The sequence below is a fragment of the Protopterus annectens genome, chromosome 11.part0 (assembly GCF_019279795.1).
Source record: "Protopterus annectens isolate FY-2018-M chromosome 11.part0, PAN1.0, whole genome shotgun sequence".
Lineage (NCBI taxonomy): Eukaryota > Metazoa > Chordata > Ceratodontiformes > Protopteridae > Protopterus > Protopterus annectens.
This window is the reverse complement of record NC_056745.1, coordinates 337,753,031-337,779,136: the sequence shown is the minus strand read 5'-3', so window position 1 is coordinate 337,779,136 and position 26,106 is coordinate 337,753,031. Positions and strand designations below refer to the sequence as shown.

At 37.5% G+C, this 26,106-nt stretch overlaps 1 protein-coding gene across 1 annotated transcript in view; it reads right to left on the bottom strand.

Moving 5' to 3' along the window:
* Nucleotides 1-17,292, bottom strand: part of GLT8D2 (glycosyltransferase 8 domain containing 2) — a 185,786-nt gene extending 168,494 nt beyond the window's left edge. The window contains exon 1 of the mRNA XM_044087837.1: nt 17,007-17,292. The gene's annotated coding sequence lies outside the window, so the exon portion shown is untranslated. The remainder of the gene's footprint in view (nt 1-17,006) is intronic.
* Between the last annotated feature and the right edge of the window lie 8,814 nt (nt 17,293-26,106).

Here is a 26,106-nt window from a genome sequence, read left to right as displayed (position 1 = left end):
ACGGAAGTATTGAATAGAGAAAACTATAAAGCAATTAAGACAAGAAGTGTCACTGTTAGAAGAGGGAATAGATCAACAAAAACATTAAGAAAGCTAGATGTGATAAAAGCAATGCGCAGTATTAGAACAGACCAGGATCTACCATGCACTATCACAAATAATAAACTAAAAATTTCAGCACAGGCGGAAAAACTTAGAAGCTATGCAGATAAATATAAAGGAAAAGTTCAAAATAAGGAATTTATTGATGACTCAAAAAAGTTTTATAGAGAATTGGGAAACAAGGTAAAAGGAATTGAAAGACCGCCAAAAAAAGAAGAAATAGATACATTTTGGTGAAGTATCTATAAAGATCTTGTGGAACATAACAAAGATGCTAAATGGATAGAAGAAGTAAAAGAAAGAATAAGAAGTTTAAAGGTACAAGATATGAAATGGGATGAAGTAACAGCCAGACAGATTGAAACAAAGTTCAGAAAAGCATCTAATTGAAAACCCCAGGCCTAGATGCAGTGCCTAACTTTTGGTTAAAAGCATTAACATCTTTGCACAAAAATTTAGCCATGAGTAAGAACTATTTATATGCGCATCTCGAACAGACACCAACCTGGCTAACAACAGGAAAAACAATGCTCCTACTTAAGAGTGAACCTACAAGCTACTCTATAAATTATAGACCAATAACTTGCCTTCTGAAAACATATAAACTATACATGGGAAGTGATGCTGACAGAGTTTATAGTCATTTAGAAGAAAACTCAATTATGGGAGTAGAACAAAAGGGCAATAAATGAAAGTCATATGGAACAAAGGATCATTTATTTGTTAAATACAGTCATGGTGGAGAACTGTAAAAAGGGGAAGAATCTAAGCATGGCATGGATTGACTACAAAAATGCATTTGATAGTATCCTACGTTCATGGACAAGAGAGTGCTTAAAAATGTATAAGATATATCCTACACTGATCAGCTACATTACAGTAACCATGAAACAGTGGCAGACCACTTTGTAATTAAGTCATGATAAAGGACAAATTATTATCCCAGGGATAAAAATTCAAAGGGGAATATTCCAGGGTGACTCTTTGTCACCACTGCTATTCTGCCTTGCCCTTAACCCATTAAGCTGTCTACTTAACAATTTTGGCCATGGCTATAATTTGGCTGCTAGAAAACAAATGTAAAGACCTCTCATCTTCTCTTTGTCGATGATTTAAAACTTGTATAGCTCATCAGATGAGGAACTGAAAGCACAACTGCAAGCTGTCAAAACTTTTTCAGATGATATAAGAAAGTTATTTGGTCTTGATAAATGTGCAAAAGCAACCTTTAAAGCAGGAAAACTGCCACACCAGGAAAACATCCATTTGGGACAAAAATGTGATATAAAAGAACCTGAGCAAGAAGGAATGTATAAATATTTGGGAATTGATGAAGTATCAACAATAAAACACAAACAAATGTGAATAAAACTTAGTAAGGAATATTTCAGAAGACTTAAATTAATCCTGAAAACAGCACTGACATCTAGGAACAAAATCCAAGCTATAAACAAAATTGCTCTTTCTGTCCTAACTTACAGTTTTGGAGTGATTGACTGGCCCCAAAATGTGTTGGATGGATTAGATAGGAAAACAAGAAGGATGCTTCATGCTCACCAAATGATTTATAAAAATCAGTGCATAACAAGATTTTATATTCCCCATTCTGAAGGAGGGATGGGCCTCTTTGAAATTGATTACATGTATAGATCTGAAATTGTGGGACTCCACACATATCTGCTAACTTCACAAGACCCAAACATAGTGAAAGTTTTGAAACATGAGGAGAACAAATCTAAGATGACTTCTCTGCTTAATCTAGCAGAATCATATCAGCATCAAGCAGGAATGGAAATCAAACCAGAAGTAGATAAAAACCAGGGAAGAACTGAATGTGCCAAAAAACAAAAGAAAGAATATAAGGTGAAGGACCAGATGAGAAGGCAAGAAATGTGGAAAATGCATAAATATAGTTGCAAATGTAGAAAAGTTCTGGAAGAACCTTATGTTGATCACGAACAAATGCATAAATGGTTAAGGAGAGGTGAATTCAAACCAAGAAATGAAAGGTTAATATTAGTGGCGCAAGATAGTGGGCTACATACACGTTGGTTTACAAAGTCCATTGAACATGTGGGAGAAACAGACAAATGTAGGTTTTGTAAAACAGAACTGGAAACAGTTGCACACCTCATTGCTGGTTGCGACATACTAATGGCAGAAAGACTGTATATTGAAAGGCATAATAATGTGGCGACACTGCTTCACTCGGGATTGATCAAACATTATGGTATTGAAGTGGCTGAAAAACACTGGAAACATGAGCCACAAAGCATCATAGAAAATGATGAAGTCTACATCACATGGGATCATCCATTACCATCAGTTGAAAAGATAGATGCTAGGAAACCAGATACAGTGGTCCAAGAAAAGAAGACAATAGTAACATTGATCATTGAAATTGCCACACCCAATGACTACGGTGTCCTACATACAGAGAGAGACAAAGTCATAAAATATCAGGATTTGCAAGCAGAAATGAGAGCAATGTGGAAGAAAGATACCCAGGTAGTTCCAATAGCAAGAAGAGCAATGGGTTTTATAAAAAAGAGTTTACAATCATATTTAGATACATTACCAATCCATGTAATGCCATATGAATTGCAGAAGGAGTCAGTACTGGGCACATAGTGGGTGTTTTGAAGAGTACTTTTGGCTGACATCAAAGAGTGAAACAAGACTAACTTCATGAACATTAATTGTACTTTGACTTTGGAATGGGGTCCATTCCTGTCATGGTATTAGAAACCCAAAAGATTTGGAGAAATTAAAAAAAAAAAACACAAGGAGACTATGTAAATTCCACACAGTGACTGGAAATTAGGATCGAACCCTAGAGAAATGAGGCAAAGGCCCTAATCACTGAACATCTGATGAAACAGTCTTTGAACTGCAAAAGTGCTAATGTCTAGATTTAATAAAAGTTTTTATTTTAGTTCCATTGTTTGATTCACTTTTATGATTTTTTTGGACACTGTTTATGGTTTTAATTGAATCATTTATCCTCAGCGCCATTATTATTTTTGGCTGTTATATTTATTTTTTGTGGCTATTAGGAGCAATGGCTGAAGGTGGGGTAGCTGATCTTGAGCTAGCCTATATTCCATCGACCAGTGTGGGATCTCTAAACGGAAAACTATCAGATTGTATGAGAAGTCAAAGTAACCCCCTTCTAGATGGAAAACCGGTGTTTAAAAGAATGAAAACAGACATGAGCGGTATGGATTTTACATTATTTTTGAAAAATATCCACTCTATTGAAAATGAGATATATAGACTTAAATGCCTACAAACTCAGCGTTATCATCTTGAAGCTTGTCTTGAGTTCAAGGTTGTTCCCTGTGGTCTGAGGATATTGAAAATGCCAAATTATGGTGAGAAATTTCCACAGTTACTAAGTGGCAAAAGCTTAACCTTGAACTAAGCTTCAATTACTTAAGACTGTTAATTGACTTCTCTAACACGGAAGAAAGGTTAATCTTAGAGAAGATAGAGACTGCACAACAAACAATGTATGAGCAGTTTTCCCATGAGTTAATTGATGAGAAACTTAGTGCTTTAATAGACTCAGTAATTTTGTTTGAAAAGAAACTGCTCTGTTCTAAGTTTGATAAACTTGAAAGAGATAGAATGGATTTCAGGGAAGGGCATGTGTTTGTGTGGCCGAGAACTAGAGAACACACTAATGATACATTACCCCACACTTTACAAAATTGTGATATATCTGTTACTGCTACTAGTCACAGAAATAATTGTGATGTTCAAACCGGTATGAACTGTGTGAGTCTTCCTGAAAGTAATGCAGCTAGTGAAGCTCACTCATTACCGGGAATAGACAGTGGAACTAGAAGAAAAGATTCTACACCACCAACAGTAGATGTCGTTATTGTTAAACAAAACACAAGCAAGGAAGTTGTAAGTGAGACTAGTACATCGTCCAATGCTGGATTAACTTTATCGTGTCTATCTAGAGATGAAATGACCTACCAGATTTTTCCTTTAACCCTCGACAAAGGAGCAAAAAGTGTTCAACAAATGTTGAAGGAATATATGTATTAATCAAGGGGAGAATGAAAAGGAAAATACAACATAAAAAGATAGAACCGTGAACATTAAAGAAAATGTGGCAGGATTTGATACCGCATTAATCTGGAACATTTCATCTAAACAATTAAGTAACAGTGAGTATTCTGTATTAAGCAGAGGCTTGTTCTTTATACCCTCACAACAAGTGGGGTTATCTGAAGCTGTTATTGACTTGAAAATGTTTAGCAGGACTGTGGGTTTAAAGTTATTATTTGGTAATAGTGATTCAGCCCATAGTTTTAGGAAATCTAGTACTTATGTCCCTATGAATCATCCTGTGTTGGACATTTTTAGTAAATTATGTGAGTCTGAATTGCATACAGTAATGAACCAGAAACATAAGAAATTTATGAACTTGAATAATGATGAATGGTCAGCATCACAACATTTAAAGAATGATCCTTCCATTGACATCAAACCAGCTGAAAAAGGCGGCCCTGTTGTTGTTATGGATCACAAATACTATTTAGATTCCATGAATGATATGTTAAGTAATGAAACAGTTTATAAAAAGGTACATAGGTCATATATTGATGTTGTTTTATCTCAAATATATAATGCTTTATATAACTCATTGTTGTGTGGATGCTTTGATTATGACATGTTTAAGTACCTTTTGGTAGATGATCCTGTTGCCCCCGTGATTCATGGGCTTCCTAAGATACATAAAGAGCCATTTTGACCGCCATTTAGACCTATAGTTTCTGGCTGTGAGTGGTATATGGAACCCTTATCAATATATTTTGAGAAAAAATTGAGATCTGTAGTTGATAAAAAATATGTTTATTTTAAGGAACACTAAACAATTTTAAGTGATTTATATGCTTTTTTGCATAAGACATCTATTAATTTTAATGAAGTGTTATTTGTCACACTTGACGTATATTATTTGTTCACTACAATAACTAATGTGATGGGAACTGATATGTTAAGAAACTACCTGTTGGAGCAGGAAATCTCACATGGGTCCACAGACCTAATATGTATGTTAATGGAACTAATACTTGAAAATAATTTGTCCTTGTTTAGCCAGAACTTGTATTTGCAAAGAGAAGGCGTTGCAATGGGGAAGCTTATGGTGAATAGCTATGCGAATTTAGTAAAGGCCAAATGGGAAAATTATACATTTTTAAAACCTTGCAAGTTTGAGCATGTTATTTTCTATAGATGGTTTGTAAATGATTTGTTCCTACTATGGGACAGGACTCAACAGGAGTTATGTATACTTTTTGAATATTTGAATAGTAGTATATCTTTTTTGAAGTTTGACATATACAGTTCAAGAACTGAGGCTAATTTCATAGATGTTAAAGTGTATAAGAAAAATGATAATTTGATTTGCACTATGATTTATAGGAAAGTGTGTTATGGGAATAACTTGCTGCATAGGACCAGCATGCAAGGCCATATTTTTAAGAATATAGTTAAAGGACAAGGATTGAGAATGTCAAAATTAAATCTTGATGATAGTAAGTTTGACAATGATCTGAATGACCTAAAAATTAGGCAAGACAGACAGGTTATAGGAATCAGGATATAGAAGGGACATTAGCTGATGTGAAGGTTTATATGTCTACTACAGTGAAACCAAACTTCTCTCAAAAAATAGAAGATTCAGGTAATTCAGTCAGACCCATGTGTAATAGAATACAGGTGCCTATGTTTTATGGAAGCAATGCCAATGTTATAAGTAATGTTGTAAAGAAGAACTGGCCAATATTAACTAGTGACCCGGCTATTAGGAACATTGTGGGAAATTAACCAAATTGTTCCTTTCGGAATAAGAAAAACTTGAAATGTATGTTATGTTACCACCCTAAAGTTGAGAACACAGCTCAACAGAGAGAAATTACTTCATTTACAACGCCATGTAGGCGGTGCAATTTCTATATGCACATTGATTCCTCTGGAGAGTTTTCACACCCTGACTTTAACAAAGATTTTAAATTTAATGTAGAAGCTAACTGTGATACTTCTGATGTAGTTTATTTAGCTAGTTGTTCCTGCAGAATGTTCTATATAGGTAAGACAAATAGACACTTTAGGGAGAGAATAAGAGAGCATATATATGATATAAAGAAGGGAAAACTTATTAATGCATTGGTGAAACACATACATATTCATGGGGATTTACGTACTTTAAAGTTTTTAGTGATGGAGAAAGTTAGTATCAGCTACAGGGAGTGATTTAGAAAACAAAACTGAGGTTTCTGAGGCAAAATGGATAATATTGCCCATATTGCTCTCCTGGATAATTTCCTTTACCACCTTTCACATGTTACTTATCCTCTCTCTCTTCCAAAAAATACTTTTCTTCCCTCCTTCTCTGCATTTACCCACTACCTCTCTCCCTCTCACTACCTCTTTACCTCCTAAGCACTCTATATTCTCCCCTCCTTGCTGCCTGAATCCTCTCCTTACTGTTCACCTCCTATATTAATATGCGACTTAACAAATGATCCTTTACAGTTCTTATAACTCTGTAATCAAATTTCCTAAGGATATACTACCCTGCTGATTCTCTGTTTTGTTATGTAACTATTTTAGTGCTAATCAAATGTCTTATATTGTATTGTACATTAATGGAGCTTTTCTCCCTGGGTCTCCGCTGAAAACAGGGTACCAAGCCCAGTTGGACACTAAACGGTAAACAAATGCAAAATAAATAAATAAATAAATAATCAGATTGAGAGCAGATACGGGTCAGGGCCTCAATGAGAAGGTTCCATTGAAAACCATCTTAAAAGATAGGCCTTTGAATACGTAATGTAGTTAGGACCAGAACAATGAAAATTTTTATTAGCAGTCACTTTAAATATTTGTTAAGACATTGATTTGCATATGCAAGAGATGACTGGTCGTGATGTCATAGTTTCAGTATTTAAACATTCAGGTGATTTAATATATTTGAACATCTGCTAAAGCAGTCTTTGAACTGCGAAAGCACTAATGTCTAAATTTTAATAAAAGTTTTTATTTTAGTTCCACTGCTTGATTCACTTTTATGATTTTTGGACAAAGGCCCTAATCACTGAGTTAATGCACTGAAGTAGAAAGCACTAAATTATAAAAGGTTCTATTGTGTTCTGTGTACAATAAAAATGAATTCAAAGTTTACAGTTACAAAGAAAAGACAACTGATTATGTTACAAACTTCTGTCAGGCGGTTATCCTTACAGGCTAACCACTGAAGAAGTTGGAAGAACTGCTTTGCTATGCAATCACTTTAAAAGTATCATGGCAAGTGTTTCGTCTGCTGCTTATTCACATATTTTCCCAGCTGTGGGCTGAACAGAGATCTGAGGAGATTTAGGGATTGGTGTTGAAGCAGCTGGTTCAGAATGAGATTCCTCCATACTGATTGTTTCTATGGCATGCTCAGCTTCTTCAGACAGTGCATCAAATGTATCGGTGGTGAAAATCTGAAAGATGTTTTTCGAGCTACAGGTTTCCCCCTTTTCTTAATTTCTCCAAGTCTTTTGGGTTTCTAATATCATCATGGGAATGGACCCCATTTCTAAGTCAAACTACGATTAAAGTTCATGAAATTAGTATTGTTTCAATCTTTGATGTCAGCCAGAAGTGCTCTTCACAGCACCTGCCATGTGCCCAGTAATGACTCCTGCAGTTCATATGGATTTACATGTATTGGTAACATATCCAAATACAATTGTAAATTGTTTTTTATAAGACCCATTGCTCCTACTACTTTTTGAACTGTCTGTGTGACCTTCTTCCACATTGCTTTCATTTCTGCCACTGGATGTGGAAATTTCAATGATCAATGCTACTTTTGTCTTCTTTTCTTGGACCACTATATCCAGTTTTCTAGCATCTATGTTTTGGACTGTTGGTAATGGGTGAGCCCATGTGATATAAACTTCATCATTTTCTATGATGGTTTGTGGCTCATGTTTCCAGTGTTTTTCAGCCACTTCAGTACCATAATGTTTGCACAATCCCAGTGCAACAGTCTCGCCACATTATTATGCCTTTCAAAGTATACAGTCCTTCTGCCATTAGTGTGTTGCAACCAGTAACAAGGTGTGTGACTATTTCCAATTCAGTTTTACAAAACCTACATTTGTCTGTTTCTCCCACATGTTCAGTGGACTTTGCAAACCAGCATGTATGTAGCCCACTGTCTTGGGCTGCCAATATTAACCTTTCCTTTCTTGGTTTGAATTCACCACTCCTTAACCATTCCTGCATTTGTTCCTGATCAACATGAATTTCTTCCAAAAGTTTTCTATACTTGCAACTACATTTGTTTCTTTTCACATTTCTTGCCTTCTCATCTGGTCTTTCACCTTATATTCTTTCTTTTGTTTTTTTGGCACATTGAGTTGCTGCCTGGTTTTTATCTACTTCTGGTTTGATTTCCATTCCTGCTTGACACTGATATGCTTCTGCTAAATTTAACAGAGAAGTCATCTTAGATTTGTTCTCCTCATGTTTCAAAACTTTCACTACATTTGGATCTTGTGAGGTCAGTAGATATGTGTGGAGTCCCACGATTGCAGATCTATACATGTAATCAGTTTCAGGGAGGCCCATCCCTCCTTCATAATGGGGAATATATATAACCAAGTTTCCTTGGAAGAGCAGACTATGTCTGGTAAGGTTTCAGAGTTGCTAATGCTCTATGACAGAGGGCTGCCATATGGTTTAGGAACTGCCACAAATTCCCCAGGACTGGTAGGCTTTTTAATTACTAGTCAAAGTGTGTGTTGCAGACATTGGCTTGGGTTCATAGGTTCATACTAGGCTATCTGCCCTAGGGCATTTATAAGCCTAGCCAGAGTGTGTTTGGCTTTCGCCACCCATTTTAAATTAATTTTGCTATGCCCTTTTTCGAGGTTAGTATACTGTGCCTCTGTCTAACAGTGACACAGAAGTGATACCCGGGGTAAACCTACGATCTCCCATCCACTCATCAAGATTCCTCTTGAAGAGAGTCAATGAGGGACTCTGCCTAACCTGGACTGGGATTTTATTCCAGAGTGAAGGGAGCCTCTGGGTTATGAATCTGTCCCTCCAGCATGTCCTATTTATTTCAGTGCCGAGGTTTAAGTCTCTCGAGCGAGTAGCTTGATGGGATTTGGATTTTCTGAGGTGCAGCATGTCCATTAATTCCGGGTTGGACATGGCTTTATACGTCAGGCACAGATCGCCTCTGAGCAGGTGGTATGCCACTGAGTAGAGCTGGAGTTTCTTTAACCGGGCAGCATATGGCATCTGTTTGAGTCCTTTGATCCTCTTGGTGAGGTACTTTTGGGGTCTTTCCAGTTGCTGCAGGTGTCTGGTAAGGTACATCCCAAAAGGGGCATCGTACTCAATTATGGGCCTGATGAGGGATGAGTAAAGAGGCACGATGACCTCCCCTGATCTAGATGCGAATCCCTCCATGATTAGGTGGGCTATATAAAATGATTTTCTAACCACTTTGGCCAAGTGGTTGTCAAATGAGAGATTGCTATCAGCTTAGGCCCCCAGGTCCCTAATTACGTCTTCTGTACTTAATGGATTACCACCTATGTGGTAATTTGTGGGCACTTTGTTTTTGCCAAAGGGGATGACTATACACTTTTTGGCATTTAGCTTGAGGCCATGGCTCTGGAACCAGTTGTCTGTTTCTATGAGGCCCTTTTGGAGGATGCTTGTGTCAGCTGGAGAGTCGATTATGGTGCCCAGTTTGCAGTCATCTGCGAACTTGGTCAGCCACAGTCCTTCTGTGTTGGCCTGTACCTCCGAGAAATATATACTGAACAAGAGAGGTCCCAGGACTGAGCCTTGTGGGATGCCACTTGTAAGTGGTTTGGTGTCTGACATGGCTCCAGTAATTCTAACCATGTGGGTTCTGTCCTTGAGTCAGTTTGCAACCCATCTAGTGACATAGGGGTTTATATTTAAGCTGGTGAGCTTATCTATAATGCCCGAGTGGGTATTGTATCGAAGGCTTTTGCGAGGTCCAGGTAGGCTGTGTAGACCACCTTCCCCTCGTCAATGGCCTTGGTGACTGTTTCAAAGAAATTGACCAGGTTTAAGAGGCAGGATCTGCCCTTAACAAAGCCGAACTGGGTAGGATCCAGTGTCTGTAGGTCCCCAATATCTTTATTTATGAGGTCCATGATGATCCTTTCCATAGCTTTGCAGACCAAGCTAGTCAGGCTTATGGGGCGATAGTTTACAGGATCCGTTGAGGCACCACCTTTGTGGAGAGGGACCACTGTTGCTGTACGCCACTCTTTGGGTACATATCCTATAGCAAGGCTGAGATTGAACAGTAGTTTTATGTTTGGATTTAGCTTTTCTTGGAGTTCATGTAGGACGCAGCCCGGGACACAGTCTGGTCCCATTGATGCTGTGTTTTTTGCTTTGGAGAGGGCGGCTCTTACCTGAGCATCTGAGATGTCAGGGGGGCAACACTCTGCTGGGATAGATATTCGCCCTTTTGGTGGTGAGGGGGGGAGAAGTTTGCGCTGAACCTGTCAGCTAGGATGTTGGCAATGTCTGTGGGTTCGGTGTATTTTTTTGTCATTTTGTACTAATTTTGAGCATATCTGGGAATTCTCACCCAGGTTCCTAACATAACTAAAGAAAGCCTTGTGATTATCCTTAGTGTCCTGTGCAATTTTTCTCTCGAAGCTGGCCTTAGACGATTTTATTAGTGCCCGTAGTTTTTTTGCTAATACTGATCAGAGATGCCTTCCCTTTTTGGGATTTTGCTCTATCATGTAGTAGCTTCCTCCTTCTTTTGTATAGTTTGTTTATGGCTGGGGTCCACCAGATAGGACGTCTGCCTTTGGAGGATTGGGTCTTGGTTTTATTTGGGATTGCATGATCCATGCATTCCTGAAGGTGTTCATAGAATGCATTTATAAAGGATTCTGCGGTCTGGGCCGTATTTTCCACAGGCCCGGGGGCTTTGAAGGATTCCATCTCGGTTTTGAGGAGTGTGAAATTTGCTTTAGAGAAGTTTTTTACTGTGGTTTTCTGGGCAGGGGGTGGGGTCGGGATGTGAATATCCAGTGAGATTAGTTTATGGTCTGATCTTACCAGTGAGGGATACACTTCTGGTCTGGAGCAGAGTCCCTATGTTGGTGATGATCAGGTCCAGTATGTTTTTCCCTCTTGTGGGAGTGGTAACAAGTTGTTCCATAGCATTTGAGTTTATATATTCTAGGAACCTTTGGGCTAGGGTGTTGGAGCTCGAGTAATGCTCCCAGTCTATGTTTGGGTAGTTGAAGTCGCCCAATATAATGGTGTTTGGAGAGACCTTCATAAACTGCCAGATTTGTAAACACTGTCATTTGTTGCATTCAGATAAGACTATTTCAGGGGTGGAAGGCCCCTGAATTTGTATACAAAAAAGGGAAAATTTAAAGCGTATTTTTGAAAATCCTTTGTGCCAAAATTTAACATCTAAGAAAAGGATGACTAAATGTGGGCAATGTAAGCAATGCCCATACATACTGAAAGAAGATTTCATTATTCTGAATGCAAATGAGAATTAATTTGGCTGATCCAAGCAATTGTCTTTCAGTGGGAGTAGTATATATTGATGTTTGCAACCCATGTGGTTTGTTCTATATAGGTAAGACTGAGAGGTCACCAAATAGGTGTATATATGAACATAACTATGATATTCAAAAGTAAAACTGGAATAACGCATTATTTAAGCATACAATTGATTGGGAAAGCCACCAGATATTTAAATTTGGAGGTTTAGAGAATGTAACATTGAAACCCAGGGGAGGTCCTCTGGAGACTATTCTTGAAACCAAGGAATTGTATTGACAGCTACATTTAAATTCACTAGTCTCCCCCGGTTTGCATGAAAATGTCTGTATTACGAATATACTCAAACTTAAGGATATGGAGTTATAAGCTTACTTAGTAGTCATACAAAGATTTTATTAGTTTTTTATTCATATATTTATAGTTTTTTTTTAAAGAAAAAACTCTACAAGGTTTTACATATTTTACAAAACTTGGAATAATTCACATATTGTATGTGTATTAGAATTATTGGAGGTGCATAATGTTTTATTTTATTTTATATATATGTTACTAATATATGGTATATGCATTAGTATTGTGTGAAATTTGTGGTAGTATGCCTTAAAGAGAATGGTATGATGTCACTACAAGGAAGTTTTTAAAAAGAGGGCAGTTCTGTTTTTTACTTTTGGTTCTGAAGAAGTCCTTAACACAGTACAAGGACAAAAGTGCTTAATCATTGTTGAATAAGTTTATCTTCTGGCTACAGGATGTGTGTGTGGCAGGTTTATTTTTATTTAGTTGCAGTTTTCTGTCTAGCATTTTGCTAAGTTTGGATTACAATATGTTTATACCCTGGATTCTTCTGGTAAGGAACCTTTGTGGGCATTCCAACTCTTGCATATGTCTGGTTGGGTAAATGCCAAGGAGACATTATACTAAATGATGGGTCTTATAAAGACTGAATAAAGTGGTACTATGACTTTCTTGTACCTGGATGTCATGCTCTTACTTATAAGAAGGGCAACATGGATACATGTTGGTCAAAGGCCAGATTACTATCTATGTATGTTTCCAGTTCCCTAACTACCAGGTCAATTCTTAGGGGTGTTTTATCAATGGAGTGATTTGCTTGGGTGGCAGTTTTCCCCAAAGACACTATAATGCATGATTAATGTTACAAACTAACAATAACTAATAATAAATCAATGAACAACATCTACATATTTAAATGCATCACTTAAACTATATACAAAGTAAGCTAATAACAATACAAAGGAGCTGTGACATTATTAATGAAGACGGAAAGAGTGTACTTCCAATAATGACAATAAGGACTATTTAATGAGGATGTTCTTTAAGTTCCTTGATGAATTTAACCCAGATCAAACTAACATTATAATTATTGCTGGGTAAAGTTGTGTTTCCTGGAATGAGAGAGAGCTCATAGAGTGCTTTAAAGAAAACATGACCTTTGCTTCTAACTCAAGAATGTAACTTTTCCACAGAGAGATAGCAGGGAGTCTTCCAATTAGAGGCAATGTAGGCTCTAACAAGAGCTGAGGATTGCAGAATCCTTGACTGGAATAGAGATCTATGTGAGCAGGATGAGTCCATCAGTGCACCCTAGAATCCTAATTGAGAGCAAAGACTATTAAGGTTTAAAAGGCTTGTCCTCCAGAGGGGAACCATAAACCAGAGACTGAAGATAAGTGGGCAGTTCCAAAATGTATGAATAGTAGAAGGGTTGAGTGTCCCACATTCCAAGCAAGGTACTGTGAAACCAATCAAAACACTAAAAGCTGGAGCCCAACAACTATTGTGCAGTAATAATACACTCTTTCAAAAGGGATAAGGAAACTCTTTTTTAAACTTCTGATAGCCATTACAAAGGATTTAAAATGAAATGTTGGGTGAGGAATTCAAATATAATAAAGTGAGGCATGTAGTGGAGAGAACATTTTCTCATTGGTTAGCAATAAGCAGTTGATATATGTAAGAGGCTTTGCATTTTATACTTACCCTGTTGGTAGGGGATGAATCAATGTTGGAAACTTGTAAGGATTATGGATCATAAGAGCCATGAGCAGCAAATGGGGAATGGTTAATCAAATAGTGAAGCTGTAAAAATCTCCAAAAGAATGATCTGGGTAGTTTCCATACATTAGCAAAGCTCTGAAAGCTGAGTAAGTGGTTTTGCCCCTGTACAGCCCAACCATCATATACCAAGTTCATTCTATTCCATATTAACATGTACATCTCAACCATTGTATACCAAGTTCATTCCATTCCATATTAACATGTACATCCAAACCATTACCAAGATAATCCCATTTCATATTAACATGTGCATCCCAGCCATTGTATACCAAATTCATTTTATTCCATTCCATATTAACATGTATGTCCCAACCATTGTATACTGAGTTCATTACATTTCATATTAACATGCACATTCCAACCATTGTATACCAAGTTCATTCCATACCATATTAACATGTACATCCAAACCATTACCAAGTTAATTCCATTCCATATTAACATGTACATCTCAGCCATTGTATACCAAGTTCATTCCATACCATATTAACATGTACATCCAAACCATTACCAAGTTAATTCCATTCCATATTAACATGTATGTCCCAACCATAGTATACCATGTTCATTCCATTCCATAATAACATGTACATCCCAACTATTGTATACCAAGTTCATTCCATTCCATATTGACATGTACGCTCCAACCATTGTATGCAAAGTTAATTTCATTCGTTTTTAACACGTACGTCCCATCCATTGTATACCAAGTTCATTTCCTTCCATATTAACATAAGTGAGTTTAGCAAATAAAAAGCTAGAATTATCCCACAGTGGAATAGCTAAGTCCCACGTCAGCTACAATTTTTGAAAGCTCTTTAAGGGCTATATGGTTTTGTTAAAGAAGTGAATGCCACATCTTCAGCCATATAGTGAACTGATATAGAAAGAACTCTGTCCCCGTGAGGTAACAGACTTCAGATATGTTCCTTCCATTTCTGCCCACCTAGGTAAACTATTGTGATCCAGATACAAGAGTTGCTATAACTGAAATGGTCTTGTGTAAGTCCACCACTCTGGAATTCCTAGCCCTGAATGCTGAGTTGGAGTGGTTCTAGCTGCTTGTCTTAGCTATCAGACTAACCCAGTCAACAACTGTCAAATAAATAAATAAATAAATAAATGTCCTAGCCTCTTTTCTTATTGTCCCATATATAACTATCAAGCAGCCTTCTGATTTTCTTAAGCCAGGGGTGAGTTGGGAGGTATAGGGATGTGTCTAAAAAAATGTAAAAAGGAAAAGGGGCTATAAACATTTTAACTATAGTTATAAGGCCTAACCAGGAGTGACCCCATATAAAGGCTTTGAACCAGACATCCCTGTGGTTGAGAGTTAGCATTGCAGAAATATCTGTATGGAGTTTTATACCCAGGTTTTAGGGAAAGGTCCAAGTTCTTTGGAAAGTGTACCATAGTCGTAGACAGACTTAGCTTTCTAGTTGGTGGATTTGCAGGGAAATGTTCAAACTTGGAGATAGTAATCCTTAAATCAAGAATGTCCCTAAACCTATTCAGTATCTCTTTAATAAAGTAAATGTCCTGTTGTGGGGAGCTGGTAAGGGCAACACAATCATCAGCAAATAGTGGTGTCTTAGTTACAGTATTGTGTAAGGGACCATCCAGACAGAACAGCCAAATACTTTAATAATCTGATCAGGGATTCATTAGCTAAAATAAATGATTCTGGGGAGAGCATACAGCCTTGACGTGCACCGCTGTATATGAAGAATGTGTTTGAAAGCATAATGTTAGTGAACACAGAGGCCACAGGAGACTGACAGAGTGCTTTACCTTAGATATACATGCAACAGGGATACCAGAATCCTCTGTTACAGCCAACAGATATGGCTGTTGTAAAGAATGAAAAGCTTTTTCAAAGTCTATAAAGAGAGCAGATATAGGATCAGGAGAGCTTCATAAGCCTTGAAAATATAACAGCAGCATCCTCAAATGGTTTGTGCTGCTTCTTTATTTAATAAAAACAACTTTAGTAGGTAGAATAATAAATGGGACAATGCCTTCAAGTCTATTGGCTAAAATGTTGGCATAAAATTCTTGGGGGACTATATAGGCCAAATTGGTGGATGGGATGGAAACTTTATGCTCAGCAAGTATCAGGGATTGGGAGACAAAACAATATCAGGCTCTTTGGACTGTATTTTACAAATGTGATATGAACTGTGGGACAGAAACTGCTGGCAATTCACCAGCAGGAATGGAATATCAACAGTTACATTTGCACTCACTACATTTAAGGTGTGATACAAAAGACATAACTGGCTATGTGGTGCACTAGCCATGCAACAACAAAAAAATAAAAAATTAAAAGGCATGCTTTAACAACTATACACTGTGGTGCAAACAAGTAGGTGCTCTGCAGCACACATACTCTGCTGTGTGACTGTGATGTATAACATCTGTACCCAACTGGCGCTAGGTCACATAACACAGTATATATGCTTGTTCTGTTACACATGCTCACCTGAATTTCTAAAAGACATCCTGGTTTAACTACCTTACTACTTGATAGTTTACTTTTGCAGTGATTCACACAGTTGCAGACACTCTTGATCTTTTTTCCCAGAATACTGGGATGCATGGAATGGAAATAGTGCTGAAGTATGCAAACACAAAGCAAGTGCTGCATTGACAAATATTGGATCCGAATCATTAAAATTTTGAATGCAGGGGAAATCAGTCATTGCAGTTTAAAATCTTAGCCCTTGTTTTACTGCTTTTGATAATGGAAAATAAATTTGCAAGTATATTGTACAATCTTTTGAATTTTGGTTAGTAATGCATTTACTCCAATTAGTGGCATTTGTTTTGAAATCATTAAGACATTGCTACATTCTTTAAAATGATGGATTACTCCTGCATTACTCATGCAATAAAATTAAGTTAACGTAATGATATAACTGAGCCTTTTCTTTGAGTAAAACAGTTAAGATTATGTGATAAAACAGAAATATTCAAACAACAAACTGGATGCCACAGCTATTAATAGGACAGTGTACATTAAAATACTTGTGAATTTACAGTCTTCTACCAGACCACATCTGCATTCCATTCGTTTTTTTCCCTAAACATCCCCCCCAAACACACACACATACACACACATACACAAACTGCTACTAGTATAGACAAAAAAAGTCCACACATTCATTAATAAAGTATGAACTAAATTTTAGGTAAAAAGACAACTAAAGACTTACCGTTAGAAAGACTTCATGAAGCAGCATTCCTTAGGGTGCATATCGGAGCAGTGCTAAAGTTTAGGCCAGATCTTTCATGTCCAAGGCTTTAATTTAGCTGCATTCCTTAAAGGTCACCGAATGTGGAAAAAATGCTAACCTTTAATAAACCAGGATCATGCTGAGCTCACACCATTTCTGTTTTTGTTTTTTCACCCACTAAAGTTTCTTCATAGTTATTCAGGAGGAAATGTGATGGCAGTCTTGAGTCAAATATGAAGAAATAACTTCCAGATGTTTGTAGACTGTGCTGGCCTACGTATCTCCACCCCCACACATATGCCAAATCTTAAATACATCCAGAAGATACAAGCTCCAGCTGTAACAAGCACAGCGCACCTATTTATGTTCACTTGTTTCGGAGTTTTACATTCATTCTGAATTTGGAGCAAACCAAATATACAAGCAGCAGTATAATAAAATCAACAACCAAAAATTGTATTTAGAGAATGCAGAAGACTTAAGTAATGTTTCACACAGCACACTTTAGAGACCTGTAATGTGACCACTATTATTTATGTAATGTGTCATCCATCAGATGGGAATGGTTCCCTTTCATTATTTGCAGAGCTCAGATCCTTTCAGATACACAAGTTTCAAATGCCATTATCATAGGATTGTACTCCTTCATTACACATTTTTCTGGCATAGGGCTGGAAATTACTACATTTGCACAAGATTTGTGTCTTCTTGATGGATCTGAGAAAACTCTTTACAGACCATGCAGTGTATTACAGGAACAGACAGATTTCTTCCACTGAAGTATGTAAGCAAATACCATAATCAGAGTATTCATTACTAATTGCCAGCACTCTGACACATTATAAAGCCAATTTTATTAGAGAATTCCTGGTGCAGAACAGTAAAATATTATTGGCACATTCAGTCTTGACATATTAGTTGTCTTCTCTTTCATTATGTTTTTACAAACTGGAGCATAATGCCGAGTTCTGCAGTTTCTCTTATAATATTTCACCTTTTTTGTGTGTGCATTTGTAATAATGTTTTGCTACTTCTGTTTATTTTAAGGAACACTTTGACATCTGTCTTGTGTCATTGTAAGTGTGAAATAGGGAGCCCTGTGTCATTATATGTGTAAAAACAGGATCCTGCCATGTGCGAATAGGAAATGGGAAATTTCAGTATGTTGCCAAGCCCGGGCCCCAGTGCTGACAAATAAAGAGCGTGATAGAGGAATGTCTATGACCTAAATCTGCCCAGATGTTGCAGCAAATTCCTATGCAGATGCTTTTTTTTTTACATTTCAGAATTACTACTATCAGACACCAGAGACAAACACTAAGAAGGCCACTGTAAGAATTTTGGAAGTCCACTGAAATGTCCACACCCACTAGTTACTGAGGTGAGTCAGATTCAGTTGCAGATTTTCACCGCTTCACTACTATACCTTCAAGTCACTGTTGCTGCAATGCCCATCACATTGCACCCTGCTGGAAGGAAAAGAGATATACATGGATTATTGTAACTGTTTAAATGTATACATTGTAACAGCATAGACTGGAAGTGAAGATTAATCTTAATCCATTTGACTTTGCAAAATATTCTTGAAATTAAATTATTTATGGGTTAAGCCATAAAGATTTTATACCACAGTTTTGAATGGAGCTAGAGATGCAATGTCTGTCCTAGAGAATAGGCTGTAGCTCCTGTAGGAACAGTGGCATGGTTTTATGGTTTTATGACTTCCAGCAGCTGCACCACATCTGAGCAAAGCCCTAACTGTGTGTATTGTAGTACATAGGTGCTAAACCCTGATAGCTTCTAGTGATGGGAGATAGTGTGAGAAACAGAGTCAGATGACAATGTATGTGATGTCATTCTGTATAGAAATAATGTTTTAATATTAGAGGAGACTGTAGTCTCAGGAGCATTCAGTATTCTGTCTTGGATCTGACAACAAGAACCACTCACCCATCTAGCCTTGCTCTATTCAATAAGTAGGAACAGTAATTCTCTAGATCAGTTAGGAAAAGATAGTGAGACTAACTAAATACTGTTTTTTTCTATACTGTGTGAAACTTTCCATCGGAGTTATTTTTAATATTCCCTATGCTTAAAACTCTGATGTTTACTGTAAATGGATATTTAGCATTTTCATGTCCTTTTATTATTTATTATTAAATATATTAAACTTCTCATTGTGGCTGGTGCTTTTTAGAAAATATTTAAGTTTTAAGGGTGGCCATGGTGGTGCAGCTGTTAGGGTTGTCACCTCACAGCAAGAGGTTCTCTGGTTCAATTCTTGGATGTTGTGCCTTCTGTGCAGAGTCTTGCAGAGTCTGCATGTCCTCCCTGCAGTCACAAAGGTTTCCTCCAGGTGGTCCGATTTCCTCCCACATTCCAAAGACTTGCAGTAGTTGGATTGGACACTCTAAATTGGCAGTAGATGAGAAAGTGTGTATGAGTGAGTGGTACTAATGAACTGCAGCAGCAGGGCTAGCCACCCTGTGGTTTAAACCTTGGATCAAGATGATTGTCACTGCTAAAGTGACACCCAGACCCCATGTGCAAAATGGGAAAAGGGGTTGAGGGTTGATGGCTAGATGGATTTAAGTTTTGAGAGTATTTGCATATATTTATTTGGTGATAACTCTGGCCACTCCTGAAAGCCTTGCTGTTTGGTCAATATTACCATTTGTATTAATATTAACTTCAATCAGTATAATTGGGTACCCTTTTAAGAGCTTTATAGTGACTGACTGGTGGATGTGAAACTACCTTATAGTCTGGGCAAAGTTGGTAGAGTAGGTAATCTGTGCCAGCCTTTCCCAGGTCTGCGCCCATGTGTGTGTGTGTGTGTGTGTGTGTGTGTGTGTGTGTGTGTGTGTGTGTGTGTGTGTGTGTGTGTGTGTGTGTGTGTGTGTGTGTGTGTGTGTGTGTGTGTGTGTGTGTGTGTGTGTGTGTGTGTGTGTGTGTGTGTGTGTGTGTGAAAAGTAAATCTCAAAGAGTGTGTGTGTATCACCTACTTGGGGCAGGGGCATGAAGCACTGGTTTCACAGTGCCAGTGGGGAGCCTTATTGGGAACCTAGAGGGAGACAGATAGAGACACCCAGACCCTGGGCTGAGTGTGTGCCCTGTGTGCTCTTAAGGGAAACTGTGCTTGATGCAGAGAGGTCTTCATCTGGAAATACTGAGTGTATCCATTTGTATTCCAAGTGAACGTCCCTCTTCAATGTCAGTGGTGAGGATTCAGGTTCTTTGATTACCAGCCCAGCGTGGGGACGTCACATATTGGTGGCAGTGATGGGCATCACAATTTCACTATTAGCTTTACAATTCCAGTAAAACTAATATTAAACACTTATTAGAAACCACTATAAATATCACTCTACTCCAAATATCATGGTTCCTTCCCTTATCTCTCAACTCATTTCCTTTCTTTACGTCTTATGGCCCATCTGTTAAAGCCCTCTTTTCAACCCTTCCCTTTAATCCTTTATAGCTTACTTGAACACATACTCATAAATATTGAGATTGTTAATATTTAACTTGCTTAAACTGACATTTCTTCCAGTTTAACTGTTATACGATGATTTATATTTCTATTGCAATTTGTACCTAACTGCTTATGTTTATTTCTGTCTTTCAGTATGTCTATATAGATATTTTCTGTTCATACTGTTATTATCTTGTTTTTGTGTCCTGGACAGACTAATGTTTCTCTTTTGAATCAGAAAACTTGATATACGAAACAAGAGTATTTGTAACCCAGTCTGTTGAGCTCCCCAAATTCCTTCACAAAACTTTCATGCTGATGAATCTTAAAGAACTGATTTTTTTTAATTGGAACTTCATATCTTGAACTGTCTCTATGAATTGTTTGTTTTTTTTTTTTTTGTTTTTTAGTTCCGTGCTTAGATTTTATGCACTTTAACAAACATTGATTGGCCTAGTGGTACAGGGGATAGCAGTGCTGTCCCACACCTCTTAGTTCTCCAAGTCAGTTCTTAGCTGGCATACCCTATGTGAGAAGTATGCATGCTTTCCCTGTGTCTGTGTGGGCTTTTCCCACAAGTTCTGATTTCCTTCCCCATACTAAAGTTATGTCATAAACAATTGAAAATACTCCAAATTGCCTATAGGTGTTGCATGCCATACTTAACTGTGTAAGTGTGTGTGTGTGTGTGTGTGTGTGTGTGTGTGTGTGTGTGTGTGTGTGTGTGTGTGTGTGTGTGTGTGTGTGTGTGTGTGCGCTCGCTCGTGTGTTATACACATGTCCTGTGATGCACTGCTGCTCCATGCAGGACTAGTTTATTTGCTTACACCCAATGAATGCTGTTACACACTGAGTGATACAATTGACTTCAGCTCCCATATGAACTTGAACTGGATTTTTTTTTGCATTTGCTGTTTCCTGCCATGAACACAGACCATCATGCCACCCCCTATGAGCTCATACCATTTGTTCCCCTATCCTAGGTATCTTCCCATGAGGGGAAAGAAAGGGCTGGAGGGGCTATCATACAGGCAGCCATGATGGAGTTTGTGTCCACACTTGCATCCTGGTAATGAGGACATATTTGTATGGCCCTAATCCTACTATTTTTCTCTGACATGCACCTGCATCACATCATGGGAACATGTGCATGAATGAATGAATGAATGAATGAATGAATGAATGAGTGATATCACAGAGTTTTTGGTTTTGTTGTAGGGCACTTCAGGAGATATTACTTCCCACGTTGTCTTTCCACTGCTAGGGCTGTCATTACTTGTGAATACAGATCAAAGTACTCAGCCCTTTGGAGCATTGATATAGTACCCTGCCCCATGAAGAAACTCATTGGTATTGTTAGGTATCCTCCTAGGAGGGGTCACTCTTATCACAGGACAGACTGCTTGCTTAATGAGGCTGGAATCTAGTCAGTTAATAGCTATTTATTTTCCATACTCCAGTTCCATGGACTAGCTTTATGCCTCAGATATGGTAGTAGTCCTTGGTTTAACAGCAGCATTTGAAGTATTCCTAGGGGCTACCTTCCCCCACTTATCACCAGCTTGTAGCCATACCAGCACACTACAGTCCTCAGTCCTCTATGACTTGAAATGATAATGGGCCTTCTGACACAAGAGAACATCTTCCAATGTGTCTCCTGGAGGCAATGATTATTATCACCACAAAGAAATATAGTCTTACTGACAAGATGAAAATGACCTTGTTTCTGATGTAGGAAGTAGCCTGTCACTGATGGTGAGAAGTAAGCATTTAGCCCAGCTGGTGCTGAGCAGGCAGTTTTTATTTTTTATTTTTTGTATCCTCTACCAAACTTAGAGATTGTAGTGATCTAAAGGTTTCTTGAATCTCCTCTGTAAAACACAGCTCTACTACTGAACACTATCGATATGGCATAATGGGTCCACTTCAAAATACTGACTTTCAAAATACATAAACTCAAAATACTTAGACCAAAATCTCTAAAGCTCAAAATACTGAAAACTCAAAATACTGACACTCAAAATATCGAAAAAAAACAAACAAAAAAACACGGTACAGCAACACAACTATATTGCGGCAGAACTACATACAGAAACGTATTACTCTTCTGCAAGTATAGGCACTAAAGTGCAATCTTGGAGTTGATAAATTTAAGTAGCAGGGGGTGTGGGGGTGCAGCCCCCCATGGGGGGCATGGAGGTTTGCCCCCCTGCTTATACTTGGAGAAGAGTAATATGGTTTGTGTTTTATTTGTTTCAGTATGTACTTGTGCTGGAATATAATGTATTGGTATCCTGTGTGTTTTCAGCATTTTGAGTTTTCAGTATTTTGAGCTTTAGAGATTTTGGTCTCAGTATTTTGAGGTATTTTCAAAGTCAGTATTTTGAAATGGGCCTGGCATAACATAACCCTTTCTCTTGGAGAGTGAATTACTGTACTTCATGTCTTGACCAACATTCCAGGTACATTCCCAAACGAGTCACTGGCATTGCAGATGGAAACTCCAGACTGGAGACAATCTTGGATTTCTGCAGTAATTATGTGTAAATACCTAACTTGAAATTGGTAAAACAAAAAACCAAGATGAACTGGAGCAGCGTAGAAGATGAACTGATTTAATAAATGTAAGCACTTTCGGAAATAGACAATGCTTTTCCTTCATCAGACAAACTAGAAGCAAACCAGAATGGTTTTATGCTGGTAATCTACGTAACAATTAATCAATTAAATCAGCAGGTGTTCCATTTTAAAGTGAAAAAATAAGGTTGGTTAAACCCTTCAAAATGTTAAAAACGTTAATAAAACGAGACTCGTGGAGCTTTTTAATGGAGCTCAGTAATATCCCTTTTCATCGGAGCTATCAACTTTTGACAGTTGATGTAGAGGACTTGTACACGGTCATTCCCCAAACCTTGGGGCTGGAGTGGATTAGGGACTTTTTGCAATTAAGAAAAATTAACAACAACACTATTTATGTGGTAGAAACCCTCCTAGAGTTAGTTCTTGTTAACAACTTTATGTGGTTTGAAGGAAAGACTTTCCTTCAAAAATCTGGGGTTGCCATGGGGTCTCCCTGTGGTGGCAGTTTTGCCAACTGCATAATGGCACATTGGGAGACTACCCTTCTTTTTGAGAATCCCATTTTCAAGAACAATGTCACTTGGTACACTCGTTACCAAGACAACATGTTCATATTATGGAAAGGCCCCACTGAAGTAGTGCAGGAATTCATCAACACAATAACTTCCTTAACTAATTTTTTGGAGTTTACGTTTAACCTGCAAAGTGACACTATCAATTTTCTAGACATTCTTATTTACAAAGATCTTGTTAAAGGCAGGTTTAAAAGCACAATTTATAGGAAGCCTACCTACTCTAACTCATTCCTCCATTTTTCTAGTTGCCATCCCTACCACCAGAAAAGAGCGGTGGTTAAGGGTCAGATGGTGAGGGCAGCTAGAATGATTTCAGACGATTCTGATTTTATGGAGGAATGTGGTTTGTTGGAGAAAATGTTTCTCAGTAGAGGCTATCCTTTAAGCTTAGTCTCTGGGATTGCTACTGAAGTTATTACTAAAAGGCATTGCGGTTACTTTAGGCCCCTACTACCTTTGGGCATTTTGGTGGAACAAGATTCTTTAACGGACGAGGTCCAGGGTATCCCCATTAATGAAACTCACTGTTATACAACTAGTTTTTTATGTACTTATAATTTAGATCATTCATTCATTAGGGAAACCCTTAATAAGAATTGGACTCTCATCACTGAGGACAGCATTTTGTACAAGCTGTTTGGTAATAAACCAAAAATTACTTTTAGAGGGTGTAATTTGAAAACACTTTTAGAATACTCCACCAAACCTTTAGTTATTAAGAACAAGGGTATGTTTAAATGTGAAGTTTGCCATCAATGTAAGCATATAAATACTGCTTACCAATTTAAAATTAGGGACACCCTTTATAAAGTTCAGGATAAATTTTCATGCGATACAAAAGGAGTGGTTTATTCCGCTTGCTGCCAAGATTGCAAAGCTTTCTACATTGGAAAGACAGAAAGGAAGCTTAAACAATGAATATATGAGCATCAGTATGCCATAGGTAGAGGAGATAAGACCAACGCTTTAGCTAGGCACATTAATGAATTTTCAAATCACAGTTTCAAGTTCACTGTATTAAGACAGATAGGGGCTGACGAGAGAGGTGGCCCATGGCAAATTAAACTTGAAATTGAGGAACTGCGGTGGCAAATCAACACTGCAGCTTACTTGCCCCCAGGTCTTAATGAAACAGTTTCAGTCAAATGCTTTCTTAAGCTTTTGGCTTTGAAAAGATGAATACATGTATTGGTATTGTTCTTAGCTATTTTTATTGGATTGCATAGGTTATTTGTGTATTCTTTATACTTTGTTTACATCTTTATTTTTTTGAATTCACATTTATTATGTAATAGTTTTTATATTGTATAGGTTATTGTAGCAGAGAAACAATTTTCTTTTGGATAGATATTGTGCACTTAAGAACCTTTTGAATTAGGGTTTGTTGCAATTTGTTTTTAACTTCGTTTTATTAATGTTTTTAACATTTTGAAGGGTTTAACCAACCTTATTTTTTCACTTTAAAATGGAACACCTGCTGATTTAATTGATTAATTGTTACGTAGATTACCAGCATAAAACCATTCTGGTTTGCTTCTAGTTTGTCTGATGAAGGAAAAGCATTGTCTATTTCCGAAAGTGCTTATGTTTATTAAATCATTTCATCTTCTACGCTGCTTCAGTTTGTCTTGGTTTTTTGTTTTACTAGTTTGTTGAGTTTTGTATTTCGTTTTTCGTTTTGGTACCCAACTTGAAATTGTTAGTTCAATTTTTTTAAAGAAAGGTAAATTAACTGGTGTTGCTCCAAATGACGTGTGTGTGTGTGTGTGTGTGTGTGTGTGTGTGTGTGTGTGTGTGTGTGTGTGTGTGTGTGTGTGTGTGTATGTGTGTGTGAGAGTCCTATGATTAACTGGTTGATATGTCAAGGACTGGTTCTTGTTTTATACCAGCTGGTTGCAGGGAAAGGCTACTGTGACTCATGGCTCTGAACTGGATAAAGTAAGGTATTCAGAATGATTAGCTAGATGTTTGCATTGTATCTGACCTAATGTATACTGTATAGCATTACATGTGTACAACTTTTCACTGCAGTGCTAAAGGCACATACAGTTAGGCAATCCATTTAGTGAATCTGAAGTCTGTGAGTAAATATGCATTACATGGTAGCAGCACTCACTGTGTATTTATTAATGCTGTATTGTGAATGATACCATATTAAAGATACATCAAATATCAATGACACAGGCTAATTTGTGCAAAGTCACCTTCATATGTAAGCAGCAGTAATCAGTGAAAATTGTGGTAAAGGGTGTACTATTTGGCTTATCATGGCTGACAGAACTAGATACAGATATGTTGGCTTCATCAGCACATATTTAAGACTGTGCCTATATATAAAATACCATTTCACATGACATACATTCTTTTATCAGATGCATAGGCTAAAGGTTTCAGTTCTACAAATGTATTTATTTGCTTTTGTTTACTGGGAAGGTCTGTCTGGGAACTG